General features: G+C 54.9%; 1 protein-coding gene across 2 annotated transcripts in view; it reads right to left on the bottom strand.

Moving 5' to 3' along the window:
• Positions 1–7,500, bottom strand: part of LOC133442479 (cyclin-dependent kinase inhibitor 1C-like) — a 29,728-nt gene that overhangs the window by 17,821 nt on the left and 4,407 nt on the right. The window lies entirely within an intron of this gene.

Below are 7,500 nucleotides of genomic sequence, written 5' to 3'. Positions count from 1 at the left end.
TTCTCATGGGGGTCCCTACTACGTCCACAGTTCACCCCCCTTAACTTCTCATGGGGGTCCCTACTACGTCCACAGTTCACCCCCCTTAACTTCTCATGGGGGTCCCTACTACGTCCACAGTTCACCCCCCTTAACTTCTCATGGTGGTCCCTACTACGTCCACAGTTCACCCCCCTTAACTTCTCATGGGGGTCCCTACTACGTCCACAGTTCACCCCCTTAACTTCTCATGGGGGTCCCTACTACGTCCACAGTTCACCCCCCTTAACTTCTCATGGGGGTCCCTACTACGTCCACAGTTCACCCCCCTTAACTTCTCATGGTGGTCCCTACTACGTCCACAGTTCACCCCCCCTTAACTTCTCATGGGGGTCCCTACTACGTCCACAGTTCACCCCCTTAACTTCTCATGGGGGTCCCTACTACGTCCACAGTTCACCCCCTTAACTTCTCATGGGGGTCCCTACTACGTCCACAGTTCACCCCCCCTTAACTTCTCATGGGGGTCCCTACTACGTCCACAGTTCACCCCCCTTAACTTCTCATGGGGGTCCCTACTACGTCCACAGTTCACCCCCCTTAACTTCTCATGGGGGTCCCTACTACGTCCACAGTTCCCCCCCCTTAACTTCTCATGGGGGTCCCTACTACGTCCACAGTTCACCCCCTTAACTTCTCATGGGGGTCCCTACTACGTCCACAGTTCACCTTAACTTCTCATGGGGGTCCCTACTACGTCCACAGTTCACCCCCCTTAACTTCTCATGGGGGTCCCTACTACGTCCACAGTTCACACCCCTTAACTTCTCATGGGGGTCCCTACTACGTCCACAGTTCCCCCCCCTTAACTTCTCATGGGGGTCCCTACTACGTCCACAGTTCACCCCCCTTAACTTCTCATGGGGGTCCCTACTACGTCCACAGTTCACACCCCTTAACTTCTCATGGGGGTCCCTACTACGTCCACAGTTCACCCCCCTTAACTTCTCATGGGGGTCCCTACTACGTCCACAGTTCCCCCCCCTTAACTTCTCATGGGGGTCCCTACTACGTCCACAGTTCACCCCCCTTAACTTCTCATGGGGGTCCCTACTACGTCCACAGTTCACCCCCCTTAACTTCTCATGGGGGTCCCTACTACGTCCACAGTTCACCCCCCTTAACTTCTCATGGTGGTCCCTACTACGTCCACAGTTCACCCCCCTTAACTTCTCATGGTGGTCCCTACTACGTCCACAGTTCACCCCCTTAACTTCTCATGGTGGTCCCTACTACGTCCACAGTTCACCCCCCTTAACTTCTCATGGGGGTCCCTACTACGTCCACAGTTCACCCCCCCTTAACTTCTCATGGGGGTCCCTACTACGTCCACAGTTCACCCCCCTTAACTTCTCATGGGGGTCCCTACTACGTCCACAGTTCACCCCCTTAACTTCTCATGGTGGTCCCTACTACGTCCACAGTTCACCCCCCTTAACTTCTCATGGGGGTCCCTACTACGTCCACAGTTCACCCCCTTAACTTCTCATGGGGGTCCCTACTACGTCCACAGTTCACCCCCCTTAACTTTCTCATGGGGGTCCCTACTACGTCCACAGTTCACCCCCCTTAACTTCTCATGGGGGTCCCTACTACGTCCACAGTTCACCCCCCTTAACTTCTCATGGGGGTCCCTACTACGTCCACAGTTCACCCCCCTTAACTTCTCATGGGGGTCCCTACTACGTCCACAGTTCACCCCCCCTTAACTTCTCATGGTGGTCCCTACTACGTCCACAGTTCACCCCCCCCCCTTAACTTCTCATGGGGGTCCCTACTACGTCCACAGTTCACCCCCCCCCCTTAACTTCTCATGGGGGTCCCTACTACGTCCACAGTTCACCCCCCCCCCCTTAACTTCTCATGGGGGTCCCTACTACGTCCACAGTTCACCCCCTTAACTTCTCATGGGGGTCCCTACTACGTCCACAGTTCACCCCCCCTTAACTTCTCATGGGGGTCCCTACTACGTCCACAGTTCACCCCCCTTAACTTCTCATGGGGGTCCCTACTACGTCCACAGTTCACCCCCCTTAACTTCTCATGGGGGTCCCTACTACGTCCACAGTTCACCCCCCTTAACTTCTCATGGGGGTCCCTACTACGTCCACAGTTCACCCCCCCTTAACTTCTCATGGGGGTCCCTACTACGTCCACAGTTCACCTTAACTTCTCATGGGGGTCCCTACTACGTCCACAGTTCACCCCCCTTAACTTCTCATGGGGGTCCCTACTACGTCCACAGTTCACCTTAACTTCTCATGGGGGTCCCTACTACGTCCACAGTTCACCCCCCTTAACTTCTCATGGGGGTCCCTACTACGTCCACAGTTCACCCCCCTTAACTTCTCATGGTGGTCCCTACTACGTCCACAGTTCACCCCCCTTAACTTCTCATGGTGGTCCCTACTACGTCCACAGTTCACCCCCCTTAACTTCTCATGGTGGTCCCTACTACGTCCACAGTTCACCCCCCTTAACTTCTCATGGGGGTCCCTACTACGTCCACAGTTCACCCCCCTTAACTTCTCATGGTCCCTACTACGTCCACAGTTCACCCCCCTTAACTTCTCATGGGGGTCCCTACTACGTCCACAGTTCACCTTAACTTCTCATGGTGGTCCCTACTACGTCCACAGTTCACCCCCTTAACTTCTCATGGGGGTCCCTACTACGTCCACAGTTCACCCCTTAACTTCTCATGGTGGTCCCTACTACGTCCACAGTTCACCCCCCCTTAACTTCTCATGGTGGTCCCTACTACGTCCACAGTTCACCCCCCTTAACTTCTCATGGGGGTCCCTACTACGTCCACAGTTCACCCCCCTTAACTTCTCATGGGGGTCCCTACTACGTCCACAGTTCACCCCCCTTAACTTCTCATGGTGGTCCCTACTACGTCCACAGTTCACCCCCCTTAACTTCTCATGGGGGTCCCTACTACGTCCACAGTTCACCCCCCTTAACTTCTCATGGGGGTCCCTACTACGTCCACAGTTCACCCCCCTTAACTTCTCATGGGGGTCCCTACTACGTCCACAGTTCACCCCCCTTAACTTCTCATGGGGGTCCCTACTACGTCCACAGTTCACCTTAACTTCTCATGGGGGTCCCTACTACGTCCACAGTTCACCCTTAACTTCTCATGGGGGTCCCTACTACGTCCACAGTTCACCCCCCTTAACTTCTCATGGGGGTCCCTACTACGTCGACAGTTCACCCCCCCTTAACTTCTCATGGGGGTCCCTACTACGTCCACAGTTCACCCCCCTTAACTTCTCATGGTGGTCCCTACTACGTCCACAGTTCACCCCCCTTAACTTCTCATGGGGGTCCCTACTACGTCCACAGTTCACCCCCTTAACTTCTCATGGGGGTCCCTACTACGTCCACAGTTCACCCCCCTTAACTTCTCATGGGGTCCCTACTACGTCCACAGTTCACCCCCCTTAACTTCTCATGGTGGTCCCTACTACGTCCACAGTTCACCCCCCTTAACTTCTCATGGGGGTCCCTACTACGTCCACAGTTCACCCCCCTTAACTTCTCATGGGGGTCCCTACTACGTCCACAGTTCACCCCCCTTAACTTCTCATGGGGGTCCCTACTACGTCCACAGTTCACCCTTAACTTCTCATGGTGGTCCCTACTACGTCCACAGTTCACCCTTAACTTCTCATGGGGGTCCCTACTACGTCCACAGTTCACCCCCCTTAACTTCTCATGGGGGTCCCTACTACGTCCACAGTTCACCCCCCTTAACTTCTCATGGGGGTCCCTACTACGTCCACAGTTCACCCCCCTTAACTTCTCATGGTGGTCCCTACTACGTCCACAGTTCACCCCCCTTAACTTCTCATGGGGGTCCCTACTACGTCCACAGTTCACCCCCCCTTAACTTCTCATGGTGGTCCCTACTACGTCCACAGTTCACCCCCCTTAACTTCTCATGGTGGTCCCTACTACGTCCACAGTTCACCCCTTAACTTCTCATGGGGGTCCCTACTACGTCCACAGTTCACCCCCCTTAACTTCTCATGGGGGTCCCTACTACGTCCACAGTTCACCCCCCCTTAACTTCTCATGGTGGTCCCTACTACGTCCACAGTTCACCCCCCTTAACTTCTCATGGTGGTCCCTACTACGTCCACAGTTCACCCCCCTTAACTTCTCATGGGGGTCCCTACTACGTCCACAGTTCACCCCCCTTAACTTCTCATGGGGGTCCCTACTACGTCCACAGTTCACCCCCCCTTAACTTCTCATGGGGGTCCCTACTACGTCCACAGTTCACCCCCCTTAACTTCTCATGGGGGTCCCTACTACGTCCACAGTTCACCCCCCCTTAACTTCTCATGGGGGTCCCTACTACGTCCACAGTTCACCCCCCTTAACTTCTCATGGTGTCCCTACTACGTCCACAGTTCACCCCCCCTTAACTTCTCATGGTGGTCCCTACTACGTCCACAGTTCACCCCCCTTAACTTCTCATGGTGGTCCCTACTACGTCCACAGTTCACCCCCCCTTAACTTCTCATGGTGGTCCCTACTACGTCCACAGTTCACCCCCCTTAACTTCTCATGGGGGTCCCTACTACGTCCACAGTTCACCCCCCCTTAACTTCTCATGGGGTCCCTACTACGTCCACAGTTCACCCCCCCTTAACTTCTCATGGTGGTCCCTACTACGTCCACAGTTCACCCCCCCCCTTAACTTCTCATGGGGGTCCCTACTACGTCCACAGTTCACCCCCCCCCTTAACTTCTCATGGGGGTCCCTACTACGTCCACAGTTCACCCCCCTTAACTTCTCATGGGGGTCCCTACTACGTCCACAGTTCACCCCCCCTTAACTTCTCATGGGGGTCCCTACTACGTCCACAGTTCACCCCCTTAACTTCTCATGGGGGTCCCTACTACGTCCACAGTTCACCCCCCCTTAACTTCTCATGGGGGTCCCTACTACGTCCACAGTTCACCCCCTTAACTTCTCATGGGGGTCCCTACTACGTCCACAGTTCACCCCCCCTTAACTTCTCATGGGGGTCCCTACTACGTCCACAGTTCACCCCCTTAACTTCTCATGGGGGTCCCTACTACGTCCACAGTTCACCCCCCCTTAACTTCTCATGGGGGTCCCTACTACGTCCACAGTTCACCCCCCTTAACTTCTCATGGGGGTCCCTACTACGTCCACAGTTCACCCCCCTTAACTTCTCATGGGGGTCCCTACTACGTCCACAGTTCACCCCCCTTAACTTCTCATGGGGTCCCTACTACGTCCACAGTTCACCCCCCCTTAACTTCTCATGGGGGTCCCTACTACGTCCACAGTTCCCCTTAACTTCTCATGGGGGTCCCTACTACGTCCACAGTTCACCCCCCTTAACTTCTCATGGGGTCCCTACTACGTCCACAGTTCACCCTTAACTTCTCATGGGGGTCCCTACTACGTCCACAGTTCACCCCCCTTAACTTCTCATGGGGGTCCCTACTACGTCCACAGTTCACCCCCCTTAACTTCTCATGGTGGTCCCTACTACGTCCACAGTTCACCCCCCTTAACTTCTCATGGTGGTCCCTACTACGTCCACAGTTCACCCCCCTTAACTTCTCATGGTGGTCCCTACTACGTCCACAGTTCACCCCCCTTAACTTCTCATGGGGGTCCCTACTACGTCCACAGTTCACCCCCCTTAACTTCTCATGGGTCCCTACTACGTCCACAGTTCACCCCCTTAACTTCTCATGGGGGTCCCTACTACGTCCACAGTTCACCCTTAACTTCTCATGGTGGTCCCTACTACGTCCACAGTTCACCCCCCTTAACTTCTCATGGGGGTCCCTACTACGTCCACAGTTCACCCCCCTTAACTTCTCATGGGGGTCCCTACTACGTCCACAGTTCACCCCCCTTAACTTCTCATGGGGGTCCCTACTACGTCCACAGTTCACCCCCCTTAACTTCTCATGGGGGTCCCTACTACGTCCACAGTTCACCCCCCTTAACTTCTCATGGGGGTCCCTACTACGTCCACAGTTCACCCCCCTTAACTTCTCATGGGGGTCCCTACTACGTCCACAGTTCACCCCCCCTTAACTTCTCATGGGGGTCCCTACTACGTCCACAGTTCACCCCCCCTTAACTTCTCATGGGGGTCCCTACTACGTCCACAGTTCACCCCCTTAACTTCTCATGGGGGTCCCTACTACGTCCACAGTTCACCCCCCCTTAACTTCTCATGGGGGTCCCTACTACGTCCACAGTTCACCCCCCTTAACTTCTCATGGGGGTCCCTACTACGTCCACAGTTCACCCCCCTTAACTTCTCATGGGGGTCCCTACTACGTCCACAGTTCACCCCCCTTAACTTCTCATGGGGGTCCCTACTACGTCCACAGTTCACCCCCCCTTAACTTCTCATGGGGGTCCCTACTACGTCCACAGTTCACCCCCCTTAACTTCTCATGGGGGTCCCTACTACGTCCACAGTTCACCCCCCTTAACTTCTCATGGTGGTCCCTACTACGTCCACAGTTCACCCCCCTTAACTTCTCATGGGGGTCCCTACTACGTCCACAGTTCACCCCCCTTAACTTCTCATGGGGGTCCCTACTACGTCCACAGTTCACCCCCCTTAACTTCTCATGGTGGTCCCTACTACGTCCACAGTTCACCCCCCTTAACTTCTCATGGGGGTCCCTACTACGTCCACAGTTCACCCCCCTTAACTTCTCATGGGGGTCCCTACTACGTCCACAGTTCACCCCCCTTAACTTCTCATGGGGGTCCCTACTACGTCCACAGTTCACCCCCTTAACTTCTCATGGTGGTCCCTACTACGTCCACAGTTCACCCCCCTTAACTTCTCATGGGGGTCCCTACTACGTCCACAGTTCACCCCCCTTAACTTCTCATGGGGGTCCCTACTACGTCCACAGTTCACCCCCCTTAACTTCTCATGGGGGTCCCTACTACGTCCACAGTTCACCCCCCTTAACTTCTCATGGGGTCCCTACTACGTCCACAGTTCACCCCCCTTAACTTCTCATGGGGGTCCCTACTACGTCCACAGTTCACCCCCCTTAACTTCTCATGGGGGTCCCTACTACGTCCACAGTTCACCCCCCTTAACTTCTCATGGTGGTCCCTACTACGTCCACAGTTCACCCCCCTTAACTTCTCATGGGGGTCCCTACTACGTCCACAGTTCACCCCCCTTAACTTCTCATGGGGGTCCCTACTACGTCCACAGTTCACCCCCCTTAACTTCTCATGGTGGTCCCTACTACGTCCACAGTTCACCCCCCTTAACTTCTCATGGGGGTCCCTACTACGTCCACAGTTCACCCCCCTTAACTTCTCATGGGGGTCCCTACTACGTCCACAGTTCACCCCCCCTTAACTTCTCATGGGGTCCCTACTACGTCCACAGTTCACCCCCCTTAACTTCTCATGGG

Source organism: Cololabis saira, chromosome 4 (genome assembly GCF_033807715.1).
Source record: "Cololabis saira isolate AMF1-May2022 chromosome 4, fColSai1.1, whole genome shotgun sequence".
Lineage (NCBI taxonomy): Eukaryota > Metazoa > Chordata > Actinopteri > Beloniformes > Belonidae > Cololabis > Cololabis saira.
Note: the sequence above shows the minus strand (reverse complement) of the source record. Positions and strands in the feature narration are given on the sequence as shown.